The sequence below is a fragment of the Arachis hypogaea genome, chromosome 14 (assembly GCF_003086295.3).
Source record: "Arachis hypogaea cultivar Tifrunner chromosome 14, arahy.Tifrunner.gnm2.J5K5, whole genome shotgun sequence".
NCBI lineage: Eukaryota > Viridiplantae > Streptophyta > Magnoliopsida > Fabales > Fabaceae > Arachis > Arachis hypogaea.
Window position 1 is genome coordinate 133,332,702 of NC_092049.1, and position 11,765 is coordinate 133,344,466.

Below are 11,765 nucleotides of genomic sequence, written 5' to 3' on the forward strand. Positions count from 1 at the left end.
GATTGATTGTAGTGTTCACGGAGGCTTAACCTCCTATTTATACACATAAGGAGTCTTCATTTTCAACTTTCAATTAATGCTCCTTTAATATTCTTCATTCTTAGAATATGAGCTCCACATAGAAAATGGGCATCCACGTCTCATTCTTATTACAACAAATAGTTGATTAATCTAATTTTTATATTTTTATCAACTTTTGTCCATACATGTATGTACATATGATACATAGACTACGATAAAGACATAGAAAAGATTAAGTACGATTTTGTTTTTTAAGGTATAGACTAAAAATTTTTTGTTTTTAATTATTTTTGTATACAAAATCGTCTTTAAGATTTAACTTGATTTTAAATTCGTCCTTACCTTAGGGACCAAAATCGTACGGAGGTGGCGGCGGAAGTGGAGGCAGAGGTAGATCATGCACGGCTTCTTCTTCTTTTTTCCTTTTCTCTTCTTCTTCTTCTCTTCCCCATTCGTAGGAGCAGAAACACTTTCTTTCTCTTATTTTTCTTTTTTGTTATGGATAATTTAGTCCAAAATTTTAATATTTAAGTAAAAAGAACAATTTTAAAACTTGGTTTTAAACCCTAAAAACAATTTTATATGCAAAAAATATTAAAAACAAAAAAATTTTTCGACCTATACCTTATAAACCAAAATCATACTTAACCCTAATTAAAAATTATATACGCACAGATTATGATATTTTGATAATTTTTACGAGTGTTAGTTGTATATTAAAAAATAAACAGTCGGCTAGATTAATAGTAGATTGATAATCACAAATGCTATATGAACTAAGTTATGTATAACTTTTGTCGAACTACTACAAATCAAGTATATATTGTGACATTACAAAAATATGTTATAAATTTCATTTTATTATTATAATATATTATTTTTGAATTATCTTTAATAAAAAATTTCTTAGACCACGAAAAATAAAATAATAAATATAATTAAAAATAATTTGAAAAGTGATAATATCAAATTTAAACAATCAAGCTAGGTAATTAATTAATATATTTGCTAACTATGACCAACTATAAGTTGGGCCGTGAAAAAGTTCATAAAAAATATCCGAATTCCCCTAAAAGTTATTTTTACACTCTTTTTAGTCGTAAAAAAAAATTGAGTTGTCTGTTTAAATAAGAGTCGGACATTCAAATTCTGCCTTTTATATATAGCAATTTATTTGCCAGCCACAAACTCTTAAAATTAGTCCTTATCCTGCAAGAATAAAGAATAAAAAATACCATGAAAAAAAAATATATTAAAAAAATATCTAAAAAATAAAAAAAAAATTTGAAACCTAATTAAAAAAAATCCAAAACATCACAAAAAAAAAAAAAAAATCCAAATCCCAACACGCAGGCTGCTATGGTTCCCGCCACGAGGCCCGCCGTGATCAGAAAGAGGGACGACGGTAGAGAGGTGCACAATGCTGCAGAATTAACGGCGGCAGGGGAGACACACAAAATGCTACAGAATTGGTGGCAGCAAGGAGGCGCACGACGTTGCAGAATAGACGAAGAGTAACTCGCAATTCTATAGAATTAACTGCATTAGCGGAGCCACACAAAATACTGCAAAACTGACGGTGGCAACTGGCAAGGAGGCGCATGGCATTGCAGAATTGATGATTAGTAGAAGAACACGAATTGAAGGAGGAGTGACGCGTAATTAGAACGTAATTGAATGCTAAATCAGCGTTAAATCAATGTTCTGTTAATGTAAAATCAGAGTTTTATGAAGAGTTGGCTTTTGTTAAATTGTTGGTACGAGGGATGTTCGTTACCCAAATTTTTTCACACACTTTTATTTAAATCTTAGTTCTTAAGTTAATCAAAACTATAACAAAATTAGTTTATTTCTTTCGGTCAAATTAAATAATTAATATAATTAATTAGTTATAGCTAATGTGTTTAAATAAAATATTAAATAATTTGATATTTATCTTAATTAAATAAATAAATAAATAATTGTGATATTTTTAAAAATTATTAATTAAAATATATAAGATAAAAAAATTAATATAAATTAAAATAAAATCAATTCACTTATTTTAATCAAATTAAATAATTAATATAATTATTAGTTATACTTAATATTATCAAATAAAATATTAAATAATTTAATATTTATTTCAATTAAATTAATTAATTAATATATTTATAAATTAAATAAAAAATAAAAAATACTTTTAAAAACATGTGACATTAGTTATTTTTTTTTAAAGATAACAGTGTTATTTTATTCAATAAAAAAATAAATATAATATCTAAAAATTAGGATAAGAAAAATAGAAAAAAGGAGATTTCCAAATATTCACAACAGGTAAAATGGTAAGAAGAAATTAACATAAAAAAATAGATAGGAAAGAGATCTTAGGGCACTATGCATAGGGGTGACAAGTGGGGAAGTCTGTCCTGCACCGCCAGAAGCCCATCCCGCCCTGCCTAGTGAGTCGGTCCTAGAATCACACCCTATCCCGCCTAACTACGGGCTGGCAGGCTGATGGGTTAAGTCCGCCAAAACTCTTTTTTTTTTTTTTTTTACTATTAACTACTAAATAATATATATAATTTCACAACCATATTAATAAATTTATAATTTCTAAAAAAATAAAAAAATTATATTTTTTTATATTCACAAATATTAAAGTCTTTGTAATTATAAATATTGTCTCCAAAGCAAAATAAACATAATCCAAAACACCCAATTTTCATCTTCATACTCTTGTAAGTTGGGTTAGGGGAAGTTGAATTTCGGCCAAAAAATTGTAAAAGTCTTTTTTGGCAGGTTACGCTGGCCGGTCCGGTAAGTTTAGGCCCATTTGCCACCCCTAACTATGCATAAAGCAAAATAGATAGCTCCTGGTTCAACTTAAGCGATGTTGCGAACACTTTTTTTGGAGGCTCTTGGACATACTCAAAAACTCGCTGACACCTCTCCTTCCAAATATTCCAAGTTATAATCAAAATCAGTCGAGTTCTTTGAGAGCTTGTTCTTTGATGTCCAGTTTGTAACATCGAATCCCTCTATCAATTGAAGAACAAAGAACATCTATGGTCTGGAATAAGAGGTAAGCCAAAGGACTCTTATTCCACACTAAATTACAGTCTCCACAGAAAAATAAATAGTGCATGAGTATTTCTAGAACTAACTTGCAGATTGGACAAGTTGTTGGAATGGATGGGAACCGTTGGTGGATAAGAAGCAAAACAGAAAGCTTACCATGGAGGATTTTCCATGCAAAGAGTAAAATCTTGTGAGAAATTTTTAACTTCTATAAATGGCTCCAAATTGGCCTCTGTTGCATGAAGTTCGGACAAAATTCAATGAAGGTATGGTAAAATTGGTAAACAATCATGTACCTTGATGCAATATCATATGTTTTTGCTCTGTTCATTACCCATTGAATTGTGTCTTCACCTTTTTCTGGAGTTATGGAGAGGATTTACTGAGCAATTTATGGAGGAAAAAGATTTCAAATTAATACTTGGTTCCACTGTTTATTTGACAAAAATAGGTCTTTCACCCATAATAGATGGTAATTATCTGATAGTAGTGCCACAGATGATGGAACAGTGAAGAGGCAAGGAAGAGGGAGCCATGGTTCACTAAAGATTCAGATATCACCAGAACTTACTTTCCAGCTAATGCCTTTCTCTACAACTCGCCTCCATTCAAGAATATTTTATCAACCCCAAGAAGGTAAGGTTCCAACTTCTGTTGTAAGGATAGAATTAAATCTAAAGTATTTATCTTTAAGTATTCTAGAAAAAAGAGAGTTAGGTTGAGTCACGATTTTCCAGCACAGTTTACCCAAAAGAGTCATGTTTTGAGTCCTGAAATCTTTGAAACCAAGCCTGCCTTCTTTCTTAGGCCTAGTAATTTTATCCTAACTAATCCACACCATTCGCCTTTCAGAACCTTGCTGTCCCCACCAGAACTAAGTTAGAATCAAGGTTCTGAGAACCGAACCGGTCATCGAACCGCTCTAACTACTGATTTACTGATTTATAGGTTCAACCGGTTTGACCGTGGTTGAACCGAAAAAACCGTTTTATAATAAAATAATAAATAAAATATAAATAAACACATTAAAATATAATTATAGTCTAACATAAATTTTAATGTCTTCTAAATATAAAGTACTACTTCAACCAAAATCTAATTTAACATTTGATTTCATAATTATTAACAATATTATTCAATATATCACTATTGGACTCGTTAAGATAGTCACAAAAAACCAAAAAAAAAATCATTGAATTAACCAAATCAATAACAAATATTCAATCATCTATTCAAAACTAAGCTCAGCATCATAGCATGATAAATCAGCAACAGCCAATAATGTAACCAGAAATTTCCAGTCTCAAGGGCAAGATACCAAATTATCATTGAATAAGAAGGCAAAGAACTCTTGTTGATCTTGTTGTTATTAATTTCATCCAATCTTGATCTCATCCATGAAAAGGGCCAATGAAGGGTGACAAGCCTCATCAAGCTCCTAAGGCTTGCCATTCTTGGGGCTGCCAACATTCCTCTTTGAGGTAACATGCCATTTTCACTCCCTATAAGCAACTGGACATAAGAAACATTCTCCACCTTCAAGTTTCAGTTTAGCATATCCCATCTATCTATCTAACTATCTAACTTATAACAAAATTTTCAGCTAAATTTTAACAAAGTTTCAGCACATTCTTAATAAAGAGTAACAAACTTTTCCAAATCTTTCTGATGTTAAGAATATTAGAAAATAAATCCAATTTTCAGGAGCCAATAACAAAATCTTGAAATTTGAACATCATCAAATACACACCAAAACCATAATCAGAAAAATCAATGCCTAATCTTATTATTTATAAACATATTCAAAAAGGATGGACACCCACAAATTTAGCATGATTTTGAAGTAGAACAAGAATGAGGGCAGATGAAATCAGTGGTAACAAGATGGTAAGGCACGACAAAAACAGCAACAGAGGTAGCAGCACTGGCAGTTCAACAAGAGACTAAACAGAGACTACAGCACCAGACCACACACTAAAAGTAAATCACATAGTTAATAAAAAAAATTGCCTAGAACTAGAAGCTAGAAGAAACAAACAATTATTTAATCATAGTTAATAAAAAATTATTCACAGAGCTTCACACTTCACTAACTTCACAGTTCACAGAGCTTCACAGAATCAAACAATGGTTCAATCATAGATTCATAGTTAATAAAAAAATTGACCTAGAAGAAGCCTTCAACAGAGCATGCAAGAGGGAGACAGAGATACCGAGTGACCAAGACAAAGAGAAGTGGTGGAGAACCTTCGAACGGGCTTCGAACGGGACAATTGTTGCGGAGGAGCACCTTCGGCGGCGGCGTGGCTGCGCGACGGAGGAAGGTTGCGATGGCTGCGCGATGTAAGGGAAGGTTGATATCGATGGCTGCTGCGCGAGGGAGGGAAAGTAAGCGAGCAGACGGTGGCTGCTCAAAGGAACGACGACGGCAGCACGAGGCAGTGGCTGGATGGAGGTGAGGGACGGCCAGGAGATCGATTGAGAGGAGCCCTGCCCTGGACTGAGTGTGAGAGAGGCAGAGCGTTCTGGAATGAGTGGAATCTGGATCTGGGCATCTGGCAAGGGAAGATGGAGTTAGGGCTAAGTGCATATCCGCAGCTAAAACGGCGGCGTTTTGTTCTCCCCTCAAAAAATCGGCCGGGTCACGGTTCGGTTCGACCGACCGATTTCTGGCCGGTTCACCGGTCTAATTACGGTTTTTAAATTTTCCGGTTTTGCTTATTGTCTGAGTCGCTTTTCTATCCGGTTCACATTTCAATTGGTTCGACTGGCCGGTCCGAACCGATTTTCAGAACCTTGGTTAAAATACTATGAATTTCATTTAGCAACCTGTCCGCAAGTTTAAAATATGACAATCTGTATATTGGTATGGCTTCACCAACTACTCGAAGTAGTACCTATCTTCCTCCATTAGATAATAAGCACATTTTTCATCCTTGTGTCTTTTTAAATACCTTATCTTTGATTGAGTTAAAGGTGGCTTTCTTAAAGCGGTTGACAAGGGAAGGTAGACCCAAATTGAAAGAACCAGATTTTCAGTAAACATACTTTTCTGGCTATTTGAAAAAAATAGAAATTAAATAGAAAAAGAGATTTACGAGGTTAAACTTAGCTTTATGAGAGTAATTAATCTCTCTAAGTCAAATTTGACAAATGGATATTAAATACTATCTTACCATTGGCTTAGTTACTACACCAGAAACTTTTGAGTCGCAAAACTACTTTTAGTGACGATTTTGTGCGCGCCGAGAAAAACTCTAGTAACCAAAAATCTCAGAACCAATGATAAAAGTAATTTCTATCCAAGTAAATATGTCTCAAGATTTATATTATCCATCCCTTCATGATTTACTTCCTTAAGAATGAATATTAGCCGTTAATTGTCTTATCGGCCGGTAAAAGTTATCCGAACTGAATTTCTATCTAGTATTCCGCAAACGACTCTTAGACGCCCCGAATCCTCTTGCTTGCTACCCAAGTAACTCGGCTACCCTCTCTCCACCTCTGGGCTAAGATTATTTCAGTCTCTCACCCCTCTCTACTATGTTTTTAACCACGAGTAATTAACCTCGGTTAACTATGAATAAACATGTCATTATGACGCCGACTATATTTTCTCAAAATCATGCCCCTTCTCTCTTATTATCAGCTCATTTATCTCTAATTTTTCCATCCCTCTTTTACCACATTTAATTAGGTTAGACTTCAGATTTTATTTTAGATAATTACCAAGTAAAAATTCAATAACATTTTACCATAAAGAGAGAGAGATAAAAACCATGAGTAAGAGAGGAGAAACAGAGGAACTTTTGCACCATTACCTACGTTTTGAGCCCCTATATCACTGTTCATACACTATTCTTCAAGTGTTCTTCAAGGACTCAAACCATACAAGCACAAACTCTTGTCCGTTTTCGCTAATCCTTGTGTTTATACTGAAATTTCGGCTAGGTAAACTCTTGTTCTTTCTCCTTTTCTTTTCTATTTTTTTAAAACAGTAATAACGATGAATTCTTACTCTTCTACATATATAGAGAACTCCTCTTGAAGCACCCATGGAGCATGCCTAAGGAGTTAGAGAGATTCGAGCTCAAAGTGGTTGAATTTCGACGTTTTACGACACTTTAGGTCAAAAATGAAACTCATCATTACCAGCTGTGTTTCTGTCTTTGTGTGTATATTTTCTAGTGTGTGAAAGGTTTACTAACTGAATTACATAAGAGGTAAGAGTTAGGATTAGTTAGAGTATATTTGTGCTTGTTTTCGGTACTTATATGAGCCACTTTGTGGTGAATTTATACTTGTTTTAAAATTCTGAAAATTCTATGAGTTACCACTATTCTAGCTTGCTAAATATGTATAATATAATATTATATTACCTCTGAATTTTGTGTGGTAACATCCGAAAATATGGAAGCACTTGGGGTTTAAGTTTCAAGCTTTAAACGTCACAAAAAGTGAAAAAAAAAAATAAAAACTGCACCTCTGAAATTTGTAGTCACTAAGAGCACGAAAATTATGATAAAAAAGAGTTAAAAATTAGTTAAAATTTAATCCTATAAAACAAAAGTGTAAAAGTAAAAAGGGTGTTGTGGTCCTTTTTGGGTAAAAAGAGACTTAAGAATGTAATTTAAATGAAAAATAAGTAAAATTATGAACTTAGTAAAATTAGAGGTAAAATAGTAATTATAAAAATTAGTTGGGTCAATATTATAATTACAATAAAGTTTCGGGCCTAAATAAAAATTTTAGTAAAAGTTAGAAGTAAAACGGTAAAAAGCGGTAGTTAGAATAAGTAAATAAATTAATAAAGGATAAATTGGTTTTAGGCCCTAGTGGTGAAAATTAGCATTTAATAAAAAAATTAGGAGTAATTTTGGTTATATACAACTATTAGGATTAATCCGATGAAATTTTGACGCTAAATAAGATTAAACGGTAAAACTAGAGTACTTAGGGGGCATATTAGTAATTTTAGGCATAAAGTCAAATTAAAAATGATTAAATAACTCAATGAAGGAGAAAAGATCTATTAGAAAAAATATGAAGATACAATGGTAAAAAAAATAACATTAGTGGTGAAAGCGTCATTAAAAACCTAATGAAAACGGTAAAAAGAGAAGTTAAATAAAAATAGACAAAATGGTAAAATGTGACAAGGTTGAGATATTTTAAGAAAGAACCGGGCAGGAGTTTTTATAAAAGAAAAAAGGAGAAGTCCCTTAGAAATAAATTTTGTTCAGATGTGCCGTAGAAGAAGAAACTATAAACCCCAAGGTGCTAAGAGGTACTTGTCAAAGTGGATTTCCATCCCGCTTGGCTAGAGACTATATGAACTTGGGGACTCGTGCCATATGGATTGTAACTCACTGGAAGCACGTTGTATTTTTTGGCCATTCTTTATTAGTGCTGCAACTGTATTTCGAACAACGATGCGCGACTGACCCAGTGGAGTAGCCATATCCGGACTTGGGCCGGGTAACGTCAGGCTGCGGGTAGCCAACCGACGCATGAGCTCATGACCTGCGTAGGACTAGACATGCATCATACTTGGTTGTTGCATTTCTTTGCTTGTGTCTGCTTACTTGTATATGTAACTGTTATACTGTTATATTCTTGTGCTTGCGTTTGTTTGTATGCTTGATTACTGTTGTGACCTTATAAACAATTAGACTTAGGCTGCGGACCCCCTTAGGTTTTTCGTATAGTACCCTACTGAGAACTTTAGGTTCTCACCCCCTTTTTCCCTTGTCCACAGATGGGGACCGACATGATCTTTTTTGAGTACCCAGCGTACGACAGCTACGTAGACTTCGCGACAGAGAGCGCAATGTTTTGGGGTAGTTCGTGTACATGCACTTACTATCTTCCCGAACGTCCTTTTTCTCACCTTCTGCTCAGCCAGGAGTTTGACCCTGATATTCCCTATGATACACTGCTATCCGAGCTTTACCCCGGTGAAGGACAGTATCCTTTTCCGCCTTACCTTCTGAACATGACAGAGCCTATACCAAAGTCTCCGATCGTTGACGTACCCGAGTATCTACTATGGTTCAACCCCAAAGAGGATCAAGTGGTTCTTGATATACCTATGGCCGACACTCCACTACCATCCCCTTTAGCCGAGCCAGGATTCGATGGGCTAGGGGTTTTCAAAAGCTCTGGTCTTGCACCTTCAATAGAGTATAGCTCAGAGGCGAGAATCGATAAGATGATGGCGGATTTGTACTCTAGTTCTTTTGAGACCGGAGAGGAGGACTCCATAGAGGATCCGAGCAACAACAACATCATGGGCACGCCAGAGTGACTCCCTCGCTTCAGCATATTGTGTCAGCAGTTTTCGGATATCCAGTAGTAGTAGTAGTTGTGTCAGCAGTTTTCGGATATCCAGTAGTAGTAATGGTAGTAGTCTTACTAGTAGTAGTCATTGCTCTCACTCTTGATAGTCTTTTTAGAGGGCTAGCTCTTTTATATTTATTTAATAAGTAGATCGAGTCCCAAATTAGGGTGGCTCTTGTGATTCGCAGCCTGTAAGCATTAAAATGAAGTATGTACATATTATAATAAGTAATTAAGTATGAACTTGGGTCTTATAATGAATTAAGCCTGTGGGCATTTCTTGTATGATATGATTATGCTTAGCTATGCTTTTCCGTTTCTTGTATTAATTGCTTAACTTACAGTTATTCCAATATGAGCCTGCAACGCTAGTCGAGAATCATGTATCTAGTCGCGCATATTGGAATAATTGTAAGTTAAATAGTTAATACAAGAAACAGAAAAGCATAGCGAAGCATAATCATATCATACATAAAACGCCCACAGGCTTAATTCATTACAAGACCCAAGTTCATACTTAATTACTTATTATAATATGTACATACTTCATTTTAATGCTTACAGACCCCGACTCACAAGAGCCACCCTAGTCTGGGACCCGATCCACTTATTAAATAAATACAAAAGAGCTAGTCCTCTAACAAGACTATCAAGATCGGGGACAAGGACCACTACTAGTAACACTACTACCACTACTACTACTGCTGTTGATACTAGATATCCAAAAACTGCTAACACAATATGCTGAAGTGAGGGAATCACTCTGATGTGCCCATCATGTTGCTAATGCTTGCATCCTCTATGGAGTCCTCCTCCCTGGTCTCAAAAGAACCAGAGTACAGATCCGCCATCATCTAGTCGATCCACGCCTCTGAGCTATACTCTGTTGAAGGTGCGAAACAAGAGCTTTCAAGAATCCCTGGTCCATCGAATCCCAGCTCAGCTACAAGGAATGATGGTGGAGCGTCGGGAATAGGTATATCGGGAACCACTTGATCCTCTTTGGGGTCGAACCATGGTGGATACTTGGGTACGTCAACGATCGGAGACTCTGGTATTGGCCCAGCCATGTTTAGAGGGTAAGGGGAAAAAGGATACTGGCCTCTGCCGGGGTGAAGCTCAGATAGCAATGTATCATAGGGCATGTTAGGGTCAAACTCCTGGATGAGCAGAGGGTGAGAGAAAGGACGATCGGGAAGATAGTAGGTGCGTGTACGCGAACTACTCCAAAATACCGCGCTCCCCGTCGCGGGGTCCACGTAGCTGCCGTACGCTGGGTACTCAAAGAAGATAATGCCGGTCCCCATCTGCGAACATATAAAAAAGGGGGTGAGAACCTAAGGTTCCCAGTAGGGTACTACATGAAAAACCTAAAAGGTCCGCAACCTAAGTCTAATCGTTTATAAGGTCACAACAGTAATCAATCATACAAACAAACGCATTCACAAGAATATAACAGTATAACAGTCACATATATAAGTAAGCAAACACAAGCAAAGAAATGCAGCAACCAAGTATGATGTATGTCTGGTCCTACGCAATTCATGAGTTCATGCGTCGGTTGGCTACCTACAGCCCGACGTTACCCGGTCCAAGTCCGGATATGGCTACTCCACTGGGTCGATCGCGCATCAATGCCTAAAATACAGTCGCGGTACTTATAAAGAATGACCCAAAAATACAAGGTGCTCCCAATGAGTAACAGTCCATATCGTGGGCGTCCCCAAGTTCATATAGTCTCTAGCCAAGAGGGATGGAAGTTCGCTCTGCCAGGTACCTCTTGGTACCTTGAGGTTTACAGTTTTTTCTTTTGCGGCACATCTTAACAAAATTTATTTCTAAGGGACTTCTCCTCCCTTATTTTATAAAAACTTATGCCCGGTTCTTTCTTAAAACGGTTCCGCTACGTTACCAACAGTATATCTGCCAACTTCTGCCAACTCTTATTTATAATTGTGTTTCATGGAAGTGTCTTCGTGGATGTGTCTAATAAAAATGTTTTTTTTATGACTGTGTTTAATAGAAGTGTCTTTATAGATATATTTTCTAGATGTGTCTCTTTATATATGTATTTAAAATATAATAATTAATTATTGTTGGCAATAAGTTGGCAGATAATATGTTGGTACCCTATACTTTTCCTTCTTAAAATATCTCAACCTTGTCACATTTTACCATTTTTCCCATTTTTATTTAACTTCTCTTTTTACCGTTTTCATTAGGTTTTTGATGACGCTTTCACCACTAATGTTATTATTTTTCTATTATATCTTCATATTTTTCCTAATAGATTTTTTCTCTTTCATTGAGTTAATTAATCATTTTTAATTTGACTTTATGCCTAA